We start from the raw sequence: 17,694 nt of genomic DNA, 5'->3' as shown, positions 1-17,694 counted from the left end.
ACCAAAATAGCAATATTTACAAGTGAAACACTGAAAACTAAGTTGTACATAATTAAGGATTTTTTTTTTCCCCAGAAAAGGGAGAGACATCAAAAATATCCTCACCTTTAAGGGTTTGAAAATGTTTTTCCACCCTCCTAAGGTCTGACTTATCAAAATAATAGCCATGTCCTCTGGTATGACTACCTGTGGAACTTTCTTTGCATTAGCAATCCTCAGTGTTTATTAAAAGAAAGGAAATGTGTGGTGGCAGTGGGAGGTCTGAAGCACCCTTCAAGATAAATAATATATAGAACAGGGCAAATTAAGAAAACAACGCAGCATAGGGACCACAAAAGGAAACAAAGGGGCCTGCTAGCTGGGGCACTGGCCCTTGGCCGGAAATTCATGGAAAATTACATTATAGAAGCTTCCTGAAAGCAAGAGCCACATCTCAACATTCTTTTAGAGCTCCCACGAAGCTGGGGAAAAAACAACCCCTGATGAATACTTGAAATTCCAGTAGGTCTCTCTCCCTGCTCTGGCTCCTGGTGCCCCGTGCCCCCTAACCCCAGCTTTTTTTCCCTCTCTTATAGTAGAAGCCGCCTAAGAATCAAGAGACCTAATCCCAGCTGTGGCCCACACATTGTAACTAGGAACAAGTCACTGAACTTCTCCAGGATTCAGATGCGTCAGCCAGAAAAGGTGGGGGAGACACTGGGCTATAATTTATTTCCCAAGACACACAGGCCCAATCATTCACTCTTCTTTATTCAAAACCACTCTACAAACTGTACCTCTAATTCTGCTGTTCTTTTCTTTAGTTAGGCTGGTCATAAGCAAAAAGACTTCTGATTTGAGTATGAGTTATTAAATGCATAGTAAATTTACAGTCCCACAGAATGTGAATTTAAAAGATCTATGGGCATGAAGTCTCAACTCAAATGTTTAAATTCTGATGCACAAATTAAGTGGAAACTATCAATTTGATTGAAATCACTTTCAACCCATATTTTACATATTCTGTAGGAAGGTATACACGTTGTTTGGGGAAAAGTTTCTTAAAAAACAAACAAACAAACAAAAACAAAAAAACAAAAAACCTGACTCTCCTAGAGCACCTGGCTGGCTCAGTCAGTAGATCATGTGGCTTATGATCTCAGGGTCATGAGTTCAAGCTACACATTAGGTGTAAAGATTCCTGAAAAATAATAAAATCTTTTACAAAATTAAGAAATTAAAAAAACCTGACTCTCCCAAGCTGGTATTTCAAATTACTAGACAATTACTGTATGCAAGTCTGTTTAAAGAAGTTCTCATTTTGTGAACTAGTTGGCAAAAAGAAATTTTCATTTTAGAAGCAAAACAAGACTAAGCTACTTCCTTCTGACTGCAGGAGCTTTTTTATTTTGTGAAGAGATTTGTTCAGCCCAACTTGTCTACCTCTTCCATAAAGCCTTCCTCAGGCCATAGCCATAAAAAGTTATCTTTAGGGTTGCCTGGGTGGCTCAATCAGTTAAGTATCTGACTTCAGCTCAGGTCATGATACATTCAAGCCCCATGTCAGGCTCTGTGCTGACAGCTCAGAGCCTGGAGCCTGCTTCGGATTCTGTGCCTCCCTCTCTCTCTGCCCCTCCCCTGCTCATGCTCTCGCTCTCTCTCAAAAATAAAGAAACACTAAAAAAATTTTTTTTGGGTTATCTTTAATTCCACATCCCACTTTGTACTGATATATGGTTATGACACAAAATCATGCTGAAAAATGTTAATTCTACAAATCCCTCTCAGCACCTTGTAATGTACCTTATACATAATCAACACTAGGTACATTTTTTAAATGAATGAACAACAGGTTGTCATGGAAGGGAACTCAAAAATCAATGGCAAGGGGTGTGGACTAATAATTTAAGATTTTTTCCAGTACTAACCACTGGTTTCCAAGTTTATGGTCAAAGTTATACATTTCCACAGCAGGATCTGTTCTTTTATCAGGCCTTCAGAAGGTCTCAGGGAGGTTTTATTTTGGTATTTCAAATATGCATACAGAAGGAATAAGTACAATGACAGAAAAATCAAACCCTGAAATCAATACATTCTCCTCCAACCAGGAAAAACTCAGATGGGAAGATAACCAAGGGCAGCACTTCTGGCAATAATCTTTATGCCTCCCAGGCCAATGGCTGTTGTACAAGATTGAGCACCAACCTTACAGAAAGCCCTGCTCACCCAGAAGCTGTCTTCGGGTTGGAAGCTCCCTAACCAAGCATATACCTCCCTACTCCAATAGCAATGCTCCTAACTAGAGCTCCTAACTAGAAGACAAAGTAACCACCATATTGCTACCACCACCACCAGCCAGACATTCATAGATATGTAGATCTATTTGAGAAGGCATAGGCATTTCCCCGGAGCCCACTTCAGAAGCTACCTCAAAGCCCCTCCTACTCCTGAGGCCTTCTTACCCACCTGCTTCCTCCTCTAGGTCTGATGGTCAAACCCTGCCCCACTCCCCACATCAGCATAGAATTTGTATGGTCACTCCAGTACCACTGGATACGTTGGGGAGGAACAGAATTTTATTCCATCTATAATTCTCCAAGGGAAGGGTTGTATCTCAAAATAGACTGCCATCCTTTAATAAATTTAAATAAACGTAATAGTGTCATTTAGAATGCAAGTCCCGGGGCGCCTGTGTGGCTCGGTTGGTTGAGCATCTGATTTTGGTTCAGGTCATGAGCTCACAGTTCGTGGGTTCAGGCCCCGTATCCGGCTCTGTGCCAACAGTGCTGAGCCTGCTTGGGATTCTCTGTCTCCTTCTCTCTGCCCCTACCCCGCTCACACTCTCTCAAAGATCAGTAAACATTAACAAAAAACTTTTTTTAATAAAATGCAAGGCTCTGAGGATTAGAGGAAATTGTCCTGACTCTCCTGGGCCAGCTGGCAGCAAAGAGAGACAGGGTTACAACCTGATTTTCCAATTAAGGAATCAGCCCTATGCTTGGAGTTTTTCATTTTATACACTCCTAAGTATTTGTACCAAGCAAAGGATGCGAAGTCAAACATAATATGATGGAAAGGGAAGAAAATGATATTAACAAACATGGGCAGGAAGCTAGGAGTTCATGCCTCCATTTTCTCTATAAAGTAAAAATAAGGTATGAAAGGAGCAGTGAAGGTTGAAAACAGCCCTTGCAGAAGAGAGGAAGGTAAGCACAAGATTAAAAGGACAGCTGAACAGCTCTGACTGCCCAATCTAGGCTGCAGAGCAAGCCATGGCACCGGATCAGAGTGTGCAACTGTATCCTTATGCTCAGCCCTACGGACCACCCAGAGGAGGAGAGGAATGAGCCAGCGTATGAATGTCCAGCACAGGAGCTCCAAGACTCAGAAGGGTGCTCTTGTGATGTGCTGAGAGTGGTACACCATGGAATGAAGGCTAGACAGGGAGGGAGGGAGGCCCCGAGAGGTCTGATAGCCAGAGAAAACAGGGACTGTGTCTCAAGGAGATCAAAGAACAAAACAGTCACACTAAGTGAATGAGGAAGTTGAAAAAAAGTCCAGTCCTTCAGAATAAACTTTTAAATTTCGGATGTGGAACAATTCCAGACAATGATAAAGGTCACATGATGGCCAACAGCATTGTTTGGTAAAGTGGAATGTCTTCAAGCCCAGGTTGCTGGAAGCAAAGAAATCACAGAACTTGATTCCTGGTGTATGGAAGGGCCATTCAGATGCTTATTACAGTAATGGAGGCAGCATTTGGGATATCAACCATCACCCGAATAGCTAGTATTTACTAAGTTTTACTATATATCAGGTAAAGTGAAGAGTTTTACATACATATATAATCTCTTTTTATCCTCAAAAAAAAAAAAATCCTGTGAGATAGCTTACTGATTTTTTTTTTTATAACCAAAAGAAGCAGAAAGGCTTAGAGAGATTAACAACTTTCTCAAAGTTACACAATGTGTAAAGGTGGAACTAGAACTTGAAAGCTCAGGCACTGACTGGCTGACTCCAAAGTCCTCAATGAACTGGGGGGAGGGGAGGAGGGGGACAGGGAGGTGACCAGGAGAATGCATAATACAAGCTTCAAAGACAAGATGGCTTTTGCATAAGGGTGAAAGTGTAGTTGTTATGGGTCCAGCCAAGGAGAGCTGGGAGAAGGCCAACATCAAGCGTGAGCCCCACTGGCCATGAGGTCAAAAGCCCATGGAGGACCACCCAGGGTTTGAATATGAACCACAGTCTTTGAACATGCTTCCTTCCATCCTCTCTCACACAACTCTTAGAGGATGTAACGAGGGTCACAGGATGCTCCCCTGTAAGGTTTACAGCAACTGGAGACCCAAGCCCTGTTCCTCACAATGGCAGTTAGCTCTATAACAACCACACTGATTACATTTTCTTCTCTTTTCCCTTCTCCTTTCTGGGAAGTTTTCCACTTGTGTCATTTAACAGATCTATGAGCTCCCAGCTTACACTGACTACCTTCTTGATGTATAGCAACTACAACTCCCTTAATAAGGATAGAAGGCATTCTGTAAACAAAATAACTTTGGGCTAGTTATTTCCCCTTTTATGGACTCCTGTATCTAACAGGAATACTGCTCCCTTTCTGGCTTGACTGGACAATCAGGCCTCTTCCACCTACGGGTGCTATAATTTCACAGGGAAAATTTTATTTCTGGTTCATAAGACCACTGTAATCATAGTAGCTGGTAAACCATCACTGCTAAACCATCACTGCAGATGAAAAAAGAGCCCCTCATTGGAGTCTATGGCATGGGTGATAAGCCTTTATAGGAAAGGAGAAGAGACCTTGAAGACATGTCAGAAAGTCCATTTTTCAAAAACTGCTAAAAGGTAATCAATCAATGCCAGCTGAATGAAGTCTGGTATTATAAATCTAAAGAAATTAAATTTTTTAAATTGCACTGCATCTGGCCTCAAAGTGAAAAAGGTCAGACAACTTCAAAGATGCCGTGAAAGGCAGCTATTCATTACACAAAGATCTCTTGCTTATGTAGCTGACAGATGGATCCTTCACTTAAAGCCCTACAGAAGACATCAAAATCCCTCCTCCACTCCTGTCAGTGATGTGCTAGGATGCTCCAAACAAGGTTATAACCTCCCCTCCACCAGCTCCTAATTTCATTAGCATGGGAGTTCCCAACACCCAGTGTCATTTTTTTTTAAACTCCCCTAGGTGATTCTAATGTGCACCCAGCAACACTTATTTAACACTAACTACATACCAGGCCTTGCTCTAAGCACTTAGCCTACATATATTGTTATTTAATCCTTACCACCACCATTCACAGAAGGTACTATTAAGATCCCGATTCTACAAAGGCAGAGAGAAGCTAGTGATTTGCTTGGGGTCACACAGCTCAAGGGAGCAGAACCAGGGTGTGCATCCAGATTGTCCTGCTCTAGAGCCTAACTATATAGTCCCTCCTATGCCTACTTTTTTAATTAAAAAATGAGACAGACTAGCTCCCAGGGGCCTGATGAGATGGACAGACAGAAAAAAACTGCCAAATAGGAGGAAAAAAAAATCATCGTTGGTCACACACACACACACACACACACACACACACACACACACACCTCCATCCACAGAGCAGCATCCCAGGTCTCAAACCTATACTGAAAAAGAGTCTGGCTCTATTGAGAGACACCTACTGTCCACTTGCTCAAGTTCTGCTAGGCATCCAGGAGTTATTTCAACCACCAGTGTTGTCAATATTTGTGACCTGGAGGTGTCATGCTACAAAATACATGCTAGAATAAGCAAGTTCTTCAATTCCTGAGCTCACAAAAGAACAATACTGGAAGATGGGCCATATTGCCAATGGGGGAGAGTATTTGGGATAGAGACCTCCATGTCACATGCGCAATGCTTCCCCTATTCCTAACATCCAGAAGTTAGGAACGGTGTATTCAAAAGGATCTCAAAAATCCCACCCCATTTCTCACTGAATGAATTTCATAAAACCTGTTAATAGGAGATGGGGCAAGGAATGGCCTGGTGCCCAGCATTTCTCTGGGCAGTTTTACACACTCCAAATAGACATAATAAGGTTTTAACTTTGGATAGAAAGTTCTAAAATAAACTAGGGTATGCCTGCCACAATAATGCAATGGAGAACTCACTGAAACTAATACAAGTCACACAACATCATCTTTTCCATAGCTACAGCAAATATCAACACACGGAGCACTGTGTATTCTTTTCTGAAATTTGTAAGGGAAACCATTGTTGGCCATAAACACTCGTTGTAGTAAGCCGTCTTAAGGGGGACTGCTACAGTGGGCCCTAAGAAAGGTCACCTGGAAATAGGGGATGGTCTTATTTTATCATTCACCCCAAGAGTCCCAAAATGGGGGGAAGTCAGAGTTCCAGATGATAAAACTCAAAGACAACTAGGAAGCAAAAGCCGAATATGTTGACTTTTTTTTTTTTTTAAGTTAACTAATCTAGTCTCAAAGCAAGATGAGAAAGACACAAGGATGCCATCCAAGGCAGAAGCTTATGACCTTTTAAAGGACACGGACTGCTTCAGCAATCTAGATCCTCTCATGAGAATGTTTCTGAATGATTCTGATGAAGAAAATACGCTTACAAAGAAAATCAGTTACGCTGAAATGCACATATAAAACTATTTAAGAAGCAAAGATGTGATAATAGTGATGTGTGCTTAACACATACATAACAAGACACAGCAGCAGGGCTAACAGCTACTGTAGATTTCTAAGCAATGATGGGCATAAACGATGGTTTAAACTATTTCCCACAATGTGATACCAAAATCTGATTTCTACTTGCCAAAGCCACAGGTGCTACTGTATGCTCCATGTTTTCATGACTTAAGGAAAAGCCACATTCTGGTTAAAGGTTGTGAAAATAAAGATGTAAATTTTTTTCTCCATCCATCCACATTCACAGAACCCCTGAAGTGCATCCAATGATCTCAGGATTAGGAACCCTGACTCAAAGAATCAGAGTCAGACTCAACAGGACAATTACTCAGACTTGCTAAGTGGTCTGCTAATAGCCCAGGAGCTTCCAGACAAACAGTAGCTCAGTTTTATCCCACTAACAGAACCACTGAAATTCAGAAAATTAAACAGCAATTTACTGACTGGCACACATTAGCAAGATGGGTTATTTCACGTATGCACCACTCCTAGCAATTAAATGCCAAGTCCCATGATTAGTGTTCATAGTAATCTATAAAAGTTCTACTTAACAAGAAAGTCCATCACCACCAAATTACTAACCCACCCACAATAACCAGCCTGGCATTGCAGGAGAAAAAGACCTGTGGGGATTTACACCGTGAGACAATGTACAAAAACAGGAAAGCCACGTTGGATATATGGGACAAGTGTATTTTATCATGGTGTTGTTTTCTTGGATGCTCTCCTTATCCTTTTTAAAAGTGTTTAAGGTCCAACAAGTATAGTCTTCCAATTAACTGGATCAGGCTTCCTAGTTAAGGGTGATACCCAAGGCTTGGCCTCTCCCACGCACACTGCCTCATACAGTCAGGCCATTCCCCAGCTGTGTGCCCTAAATCAGGGGATACCCATATGAAGATAAATATAATTCAGAGTCCAAAATACATGGACTTAACATTGGGCTATTGCCAGTTTCTCATGGATCCTGGGTAACTGAGACGGTTTTTGTTTTCATGGCTAGGACCTACAACAACAGCTGCAGGAGCGTAATACTTTTTCTAGACTAATAAAATTACCTAAGTCTGGCTCACAGTTTCAGCTCTGGCAGCAGCCAAATTTCCCAGGAAGATGCAAGCCTTGTGTAGCTGTAGAAGAACCAGGAGGGTAGCGCTGGGCTAAACTGGTAGCATTCAAACCCGACCCAACAGCAAACATTTTGGCTAAATTGTGAATTACAGAGTAATTCCCTATGCATAGAGATCACAACTGTTATTATTTTTAGGAGTCCCACAGAAGTTTGATCAAACCTATGAAGTTCAAGCTTTACACGTGAAGTTATGTGACATGCTACATATGAACATCAGATTGTTTTCCCTCTAAAATGCAGTGAAAGGTTCAATTAAAGTCCTTAGTAACTCTGCAGTGAAACCTTTGATCGTGGATTCTGTCGCCACTTCTCTTAACACATACCAACAGTATGAAGCATATCTGAGACCTAAGGAACAAAATCACTATTGTGAAGTCACACATGCACATACCTATATATACACAGATAGATCCCTTTTCTTTGAAGCTGGGGGAGGTGGGGTGGGAGGGTGAGTTTCAGATTCTACAGTCCCCAAACTGAGAAGGTTCCTTGTAGTTGCAGCACAGTTGACAAAGTTATTTCCTAAATAGAAGTGTGTGGTCCCTTTAAGGAAAAACATCCCAATTAGAACCCAGTGAAAAACAGGAACACATGTTTCTTGAATGACTCTGAATTAGAAACAGTGGATGTGAAATTGTTCTAGATATAATGAAGATGTTGCACAGATGTACTAACTTTCCGTGGTCTCAGGGAAACATCTTTCTCGTACAGAAAAATATGTGAGTCTACAACAAAGCTGGATATAGCTTTTTAACTATCTGGTCCTTGTTTTTATGCAAACTTCCCAAGCCGACTCCCTTCTGCCTTCTCACAAACCTAATAAAACACATATTTCAATGTATTGATAATTCACTGAAAACCACAAAGCCATTCATCTCTGATTCAGACTTACGACTTTTTAAAATTATCTCAGTACTTAAACCAATACTGTAAATTTTGTTACAAACATAAGACCTTTACTCCACAAATCCAACAAAACATCATAAAAATCACAGCCCAAGTGGAGACACAAAAGCACCCTTCAGCAGGCACGGTTAAGTTTTTCCACAGTGAGGGGTCCTGTTTCGTCCTCACAGCAAGAAGGTAGAACTCTCCTTGTTCTCTTTGACACATAATGAGGCTGAGACAGAGAAACTCAGCGGCCTGCCCCAGGCCACCTTCGCTCTGAATATGGACTCCACAAGAACCTTGCCTTTGGCACCCTAAACCTTAGATCCCCAGATTAAATGATGTCCAAGATCAGCCTCTATTGCACAGAATGGGGCCTCTAAAGATAGCATTATGAAACACTCCAACGTGTTTGTGATAATCTGGTTTCATTTAAAACTATTATCATAATGTATTCCTCAATATTTCTACTTATACTGCCGAAGGAGAAACTGAATGCTATTATCGCAAACATCCAATTCCAAACCCATCAATCTCAGCTCTTTTCTGTGCACCATTTTCCTCGGAAAAATTATCTGAATACCCACTTCAACAGCTGCCTTCACTCAGGCAGCTCACAAATATGGTTTCCCCATTGTTTTACCTGTGCTGCGGTTCCAGTACTCTATTTCCAACTTGCTGACATCAACCCTGGCAACACAAACTCCAAGTGTCCCAAACTAAACTCACCTTTCTCTTCCCCTGACCTCCAACACCCACTCACCAGGCTGGGCTCCAGGTTCCTGTTGATAGCACCACCCCCGCTTAGTCTACCAGACTCAAGTCCCCTACATCCTCATGGCCTCCTTCCTGGTCTGATCAATAGCCAATCAAATTACTAAGTCTCACCAGTTCCAGCCCCTCTCCACTCCCACAATTCTGGGGAGGTCTTCACTATATCCCCCCCACACTGGACTACTTGGGGAGCCTGCAGCCTAATTTTTCTAACTTCAGGTCAGCTAAAGTGCATCAAAATGGCCTCTAGGGCTTGCTAATAAGGCAAATTGTGGAGTCCCACTGGCACTGATTTTTTAGGTCTGGTTTGAAGCTGAGACATTTTATTTCTAGTAAGTCTGAGCTTGTGAAGACTCTGCTCCTCAAGGTCCAACGCCTGGGAACCACTGCCTTAGACTCTCCTGACTCCCTTCCCATCTCACATCAATCCTTCCCAAATTTTTTCTTCATGGACCAGCAAAAGCCTTTTTAAATCTGAAACTGTAGGCTTCTGATAACTAAGTGGGTACAACAGGAGCTACTATTCACGGAGGACCCACTATGCTTTAGGTTACCTCTGTTATATTCTAGTTAAAACAACCCTACAAAATACAGCATTGCCTCCAAAGTTACAGGGCAACTCTGTTAAAAAAAAAAAAAAAAAAAAAGAGAGAGAGAGAGAGACTTTGAAATATTAAGCATTTTTTAAATTCTACAATGACAAATTGGTTTTATGTATTTATTAAAGGGGACACTCTCCTTAGAAAAACTTTTGTTATCAAAATTTGATGCAAAAGGGAGAAGGATGATGGAAAACAAAAAGTATTTCCTTCTCAGGACAGGGCAAAAGGAGAGACCTACAAGGATACAAAGTATAGAACCTCCTCTCCTTGATTTGGAGTTTGCTTTAGTATACCACAACCCATGTTCAAATCCATCCTCCCAAGATCAATTTAACTAAAATGTCAATACACTCTGTTTAATTCACCTGCCTCAGGGTGCCTGGGTGGCTCAGTCGGTTAGGTGACCGACTTCAGCTCAGGTCATGATCTCCTGGTTTGTGGGTTCGAGCCTTACATCAGGCTCTGTGCTGAACACTTGCTGGGAGCCTGAAGACTGCTTCAGATTCTGTGTCTCCTTCTCTCTGCCCCTTCCCTGCTTGTGCTCTGTCTCACTCTGTCTCTCAAAAATAAATAAATGTAAATCAATCAATCAATCAATAATTCACCTGCCTCTACTTACATACGTACTCTCTCTGGTTTTTGTACCCTCACCTGTTCTAACACAGCTAAGCTTGAATAACTAGATCTATGTATGCTATCCTTATCCACAAAGTCTTTACTTGAAAGGGCTTTTTCTGCCTACATTATGACCAGCATGTGAATGAGTCAAACAGCATGACCAGAGATTCAGAAGAATCTACATTTTCACATGCTGTTATTTAAAAACAAAGATAAAAGCTCCAAGGCTCCACAAGAGATTCATTTCAAACCAACAGGCACCTGCAGATTGAAAGTGAGGAGACGGAGAAATATGTATCATGCAAATGGATATCAAAAGAGAACTGGAGTAGCAATACATATATGGGACAAAATGGACTTTAAAGCAAAGACTGTATTTAAAGACAAAGAATAACACTATATAATAATAAAGGAGACAATCTAACAAGAAGATGTAATGACTATTAATATTTATTTACCCAAATGGGAGCACCCAAATACATTAAACAGTTAATAACAAACATAAAGGAACTAATGGATCAAAATACAATAATAGAAGGGGACCATAACATCCAGGACAGATCATCTGAGCAGAAAATTAACAAGGAAACAACGGCTTTGAATGACACACTGGACCAGATGGACTTAAGAGGTATATTCAGAACATTTCATCCTAAAACAGCAGAATACACATTATTTTCAAGTGCACATGGACCATTCTCCAGAATAGAACACCTACTAGCCCACAAAATAAACCTCAACAAATTCAAGATCAAAATCATACCATGAGTACTTTCTGACCACAATACGATGAAACTAGAAGTCAACCACGAGAAAAAACCTGGAAAGACCACAAATACATGGTGGTTAAACAATACGTTACTAAAAATGGATCAACCAGGAAATAAAATTTAAAAAGTACATGGAAACAAATGAAAATTAAGATGGTCCAAAATCCCTGGGATGCAGCAAAAGCAGTTCTAGGAGGGAAGTTTATAGCAATACAGGCCTACCTCAAGAATTTAAAAAAAAAAAAAGTCTCAAATAACCTAACCTTACACATAAAGGAGCTAGAAGAAGAACAAAACCTAAAGCTTGCAACAGGAAGCAACTAATAAATATTAGAGCAAAATAAACAATATAGAAACTAAAAAAGGACAATACAACAGGTCAATGAAACCGGGAGCTAGTTCTTTGGGGAAAAAAAAAATTCAATAAAACTAATAAAACCTCTAGGCAGACTCACCAAGAAAACAAAGATAAAGTACTCAATAAAATCACAAATGAGAGAAGAGAAATAACTGCCAACACCACAGAAATACCAATAATCATAAATATATTATTCAAAATTATATGTCAACAGGTTGGATAACCTAGAAGAAATAGATCAATTCCTAGAAACATACAAACTACCAAAACTGAAACAAGAAGAAAAAAAAACTTGAACAGACTGATGACCAGCAAAGAAATTTAATTTTTTAATTGAAAAAATTCCCAGATGACTTCATGGCAAATTCCACCGAACATTTAAAGAAGAGTTAATACCTATTCTCAAACTACATTAAAAAAAACAGAAAGGGAAGGAACACTTCCAAATTCATTCTATGAGGGCAGCATTATTCTGATACCAAAACCAGATAAAAAGTCCACCAAAAAAGAACTATAGGCAGTGTCCCTGATGAACATAAATGAAAAAATTCTCAATAAAATACTAACAAACTGAATTCAATAGTACATTTAAAAAAAAAAAATCATTCACCACAATCAAGTGGGATTTACTCCTGGGTTGCAAGGATGGTTCAATATTCTCAAATCAACATGATACACCACATTAGCAAAAGAAAGGATAAGAACCATGTGATCATTTCAACAGATGTAGAAAAAGCATTTGACCAAGTACAACATCCATTTGTGCTAAAAACCCTCAAAGTAGGTTTAGAGGGAACATACCTCAACATAATAAAGGCCATATATGAAAAAAAGCATAGCTAACATCATCCTAAAGGGGGGAAAACAGAGCTTTTCTCCTAAAGTCAGAAACAAAACAAGGATGTCCACTCTCACCACTTCGATTTAACATCGTAGTGGAAATCCTAGCCACAACAGTCAGACAACAAAAAGAAGTAAAAGGAAACCAAATCAATACGGAAGAAGTAAAACTTTTAACTATTTGCAGATTACAGGATATTGTATATACGAAACCTAAAAGACTCCATCAAAAAACTGCTAGAACCAATAAACAAATTCAGTAAAGTCTCAGGATACAAAGTCAATGTACAGAAATCTGTTGCATTTCTATACATTAAAAATGAAGCAGAAGAGTAAGGAATCAATCCCATATACAATTGCTCAAAAAAAACAATACAATACCTAGGAATAAACCTAACCAAAGTGGTGAAAAAACCTATACTCCGGAAAGTATAAAATACTGATGAAAAAAACTGAAGACAAGGCGAAAAAAATGGAAAGACGTTCCATGCTCAAGGACTGGCTGGCTCAGCAGGTAGAGCATGCAACTCTTTATCTCAGGGTTGTTAACAGCCCCCACTTGGGTGTAGAGATTACTTAAAATCTTAAAACAAAACAAAAACAAAACAAACCCCCCCCCAAAGTTGTAGTAATCAAAACAGTATGGTACTGGCACAAAAACAGACACACAGATAAATAGAACAGAGTAGAAAATCCAGAAATAAACCCAAAATTATATGGTCAATCTTCAACAAAGCAGGAAAGAATACCCAATGGGATAAAGAAAGTCTCTTCATCAAAAGGTGCTGGGAAAACTGGATACCAACATGGTAGACAATGAAATTGGACCAGTTTCTTACCCCATACACAAAAATAAATTCAAAATGGATTAAAGATCTAAATGCGAGACCTGAAACCATAAAAATCTTCAAAGAACACAGACTTAAGTAACCTCCTTGACATCAGCCCTAGCAACTTCTTTTTCGATAGGTCTCATGAGGCAAGAAAAACAAAAGCAAAAATAAACTAATGGGTTTACATCAAAACGAAAACCTTCTGCACAGCGAAGGAAACAACAAAAATAAAAGGCAACTACAGAATGAGAGAAGATATTTGCAAATGACTTAACGCAATACAGGGTTAGTATCCAAAATATATAAAGAACTTCTACAACTCAACACACAAAAAACAAATAATCCAGTTAAGAAATGGGCAGAAGACAGGGTGCCTGGGTGGCTCAGTCAGTTAAACATCCGACTCTTGGTTTTGGCTCAGGTCACATTTCGCAGTTTCATGAATCTGAGCCCTGCATCATCAGGTTCTGTGCTGGCGGCACAGAGCTTGCTTAGGATTCTCTCTCTCTCCCCTTCTCTTTCTACCCCTCCCCAACTTGTGCTGTCTCAGTCTCTATCAAATAAATAAAGAACAAACAAACAAAAACAAAAAAAGGAATGGGCAGAAGACATAAATAGACATTTCTCCAAAGAAGACATACAGATGGCCAACCCATGAAAGAATGCTCATCATCACTTATCAGGGAAATGCAAACCAATAAGCTATCACCTCACACCCATCAGAATGGCTAAAATCAACAACACAAGAAACAACAGGTGTTGGCAAGGATGTGGAGATAAAGGAACCCTAGTGCACTATTGGTAGGAATGCAAACTGGTGTTGATACTGTGGAAAACAATATGGAGGTTCCTCAAAACTTTTAAAATGTAACTACCTTATGATCCAGCAATTGCACTACTGGCTATTTACTCAAAGAGTACAAAAACACTAATTCAAAGGGATACACGCACACCTATGTTTATATCAACATTATCAACAATAGCCAAATTATAACTGATGAGTGGATAAAGATGAGGTTATGTATACATATATATATGTATATGTATATATACATACACCTACATACGTATATGTATATACATACAACAGAATATTACTCAACCATAAAAAAGAATGAAATCTTGCCATCTGCAACAACATGGAGCTAGATATTAAAATGCTAAGCGAAGTAAGTCAGAGAAAAGGCAAATATCTATGATTTCACTCATGTGGAATTTAAGAAACAAAAATGAGCAAAGGAAAAAAATGAGAGAGACAAACCAAGAAACAGACTCTTAATTATAGATAACTGATGGTTACCAGAGGGGAAGTGGGCAGGGAGGGGTGAAAGACATGATGAGGATTAAGGAGTGCACTGGTAATGATGAGCACCAACCAGTGTATGGAAGTGTTGAATCACTATATTGTACACTTGAAACTAATATAAATACTGTATGCTAACTAAATGTAATTATAAAGTAAAAACTTAAAGAGAGGCTCATCTGAGCAGTCAATTATTGACATCCACAACTAATCATTTCCCCCAAAACGCACCCAAATTTTAGAGCACTTTTTCTTCTGCTCTCCCACCTGTTTCTCATAAGAACTGTGGGAGGATAAGCAGCATGATCCCACCATCCTAACCTCGGCTACCTAGCTAATGCACATCTAAGAACCAGGAACTGAACCCAGATAAAGCCACAGAAGACATGGTCCATGGCTTTGCCATTAAGAATCTTGTCTTTAGCAGTGCCTGGGTGGCTCAGTTGGTTAAGTGTCTAACTCTTGATTTCGGCTCAGGTAATGATCTCACCGTTCTTGGGATCAAGCCCTGTGTCGGGCTCTGCACTCACAGCACAGATCCTTCTTGGGATTCTCTCTCTCCTACTCTCTCTGCCCCTTCTTCATTTGTGTGTGCACTCTCTCTCTCAGGATAAATGAATAAACACTGTTTTAGAAAGTCCCCATTTAAAAAAAAATCTTGCCTTTAGCACCTACTATTATGAAAAAAATATAGGACACACAAATTTGAATAACACCCAGTTCCTCAACAAAGTCAACCTACCAACCAGAGGTCTACAATAGCACTGTGGCATTATGGGAACACAGCAAGACAGAGTGACATGGTGTTAAAGGCTTTGGAGTCAGGCAGACCAACCCACAGGTTTAAAATCCCCGCATCCCAACCCCACCATGCTTTACTTGCCCTGTGATCCTAGGCCAGTAATTTAATCTCTCTGAACCTTAGAGTCCTCATTTATAACAGAGATAATATGCCATGGAATAGTTGTGAAAATTAGAAATAACATGACAACATATGTAGGCCTACGCTGAGCATAAAATGTGTATTATATAAATGGTCACAATTGTCTCATGTTATTCTGTCTGCTTATATAAACCAAACTGCAACTTTTAATACCTATAATATTTAAATGTCAGTGGACTGGCCTTTTCCTTTATTATTTAGGTTATAAAAGTGATAGAATTTAATTGCAAATTAAGATATGGGCTGACTGAGGGAGGATGAAGGATGAGTCACATTTCTGGCTTGAATAGTGCCAATGACCAATGTGGGAAAAGCAGACAGAAGCCTAGAGATGAGGTGCCTTGTAGAGGCAGGGGAGGGGGCAGGGATGCAAATGTCAGAAATGGTGCAAAAGGGGCACCTAGGTGGCTCAGTCAGTTGATCATCCAACTTCAGCTCAGGGCATGATCTTTCGGTTCATGAGTTCGAGCCCTTCATTGGGCTCGCTGCTGTCAGTGCAGAGCCACCTTCGGATCCTCTGCCCCCACTCCTGCCCCTCCTCTACTCGTGCTCTCTCAAAACTAAAGAAGTCAGTAGTTTCAAGTGCTACAGAAAAGTCACGCCAAGAGTCCTAGCAGAGGTCATTTGTAACCTTAACAAGAGCAGTTTCCATGAAGTTGAGGCAATAAAAAACAGATAATAGGCCATCTGTGAAGTCCTACTAAACAGTAAGATTCTTTGATCTTGAAAAGAAACCTATTCTGTCAAATCAATTAAACTATTAAAACCTCAAGTAATAAGTTGCAAGGTTTTCTTCCAGAGAAAGGGAATTTGCAAAAAAGACATAGTTAAAAAACATTTAACTTGATCTTTGCTATTAAGCTCCTATCTACTTCCTGAAGATGGTCCCAGGGAAGGAATAAAGAAAAATTAGCTAATTCTCTACCACCAAGAAACGTCCCGGAAGGGGAAAAAAATGTATACCTTACTAAATACATTTCCTGTCAAATAAATCTCTAAGGGCAATATATTTAAATTGCTATTTCAATATTACTTTGAAAAAGGTGTCACCACAGGTCAAAAAGCTTTGGTTTCAATATGCAAATCTCTGCATACTTTGGGTGAAATTCCATTTAAGCAGATTCCCACCTGGATTTCTAAATAAGCCCTAACTCTTATTAAATTTAGAAAATTGTTCTTCAATGTCATTTTTTCTCGTTCTTTGTACACTTACAACCATAGAAAGTGTTGTCTCCCAGGCAATTTTAACTTAAAGTTATAAAATGGTTCTACAATACAAATTATGGCACAACAAGGGAATGTTTGGCTTGGCTGTATAAACTGGTTAAACTAGTTAGTAGAGTTCAAAAATAATTCCCCCAAACATCTGCTCAGCCTAAGAAAGAACTTCTTTGTTTTTAAGTCTACTCCACATACAAATATTTTTCAAGAAGTTATACACTATCACTTCTTGAGAAGCTTTTAAAAAAAACAAACGTAAATAGTAAGGACTCCCTACCCATCCCCAAAATTCTAGCTTAGCACACCTGGTGGGGGGGGGGGGTAGTCCCGGTATTCTAATTTCTAAAGCTTCATGTTAGATTCTGATGTGTATTCCCCAGCCATGCTCCTTCTGACAAGCTTTACTTTTTGTCAGGATCCCCCAAAGTTTTAGGGGCAATGTGACCACTGTGTTCTTCATGGAAGAGTGAGGCATGGCAGGAGGGGTGAGTACAGGATATGAAATCCTGCCAGCAAGCCACACAAGACAGATGGCATAGTGCACCTGCACGTTGCATGCACGTTTTGAGAATTCACGGAAGTTTGGAGGCAGCTTTAACCTTGACCCTCATCTCCTATGAGGGCCCCTTCCACCACTCAGAGAAGAGAAGGAATATGGAGTGCTCTTCAGAACCCTCAGTCAACCACTCTGTCCTGGACCTCCTAGGGATTCCTGCTCCACGGTCTCAACT

General features: G+C 40.0%; 1 protein-coding gene across 13 annotated transcripts in view; it reads right to left on the bottom strand.

Moving 5' to 3' along the window:
* The window catches only part of TANC1 (tetratricopeptide repeat, ankyrin repeat and coiled-coil containing 1), a 238,009-nt gene that overhangs the window by 164,617 nt on the left and 55,698 nt on the right, over nucleotides 1-17,694 (bottom strand). The window contains exon 2 of one of the 13 annotated variants that reach the window (XM_053215117.1): nucleotides 8,205-8,356. The exons of the other annotated variants lie outside the window; for them this stretch is intronic. The gene's annotated coding sequence lies outside the window, so the exon portion shown is untranslated. The remainder of the gene's footprint in view (nucleotides 1-8,204; nucleotides 8,357-17,694) is intronic. 13 annotated transcript variants of the gene reach the window in all.

Source organism: Acinonyx jubatus, chromosome C1 (assembly GCF_027475565.1).
Source record: "Acinonyx jubatus isolate Ajub_Pintada_27869175 chromosome C1, VMU_Ajub_asm_v1.0, whole genome shotgun sequence".
NCBI classification, from domain to species: domain Eukaryota; kingdom Metazoa; phylum Chordata; class Mammalia; order Carnivora; family Felidae; genus Acinonyx; species Acinonyx jubatus.
The sequence above is the reverse complement of the archived record's forward strand: the minus strand, read 5'-3'. Positions and strand labels throughout refer to the sequence as shown.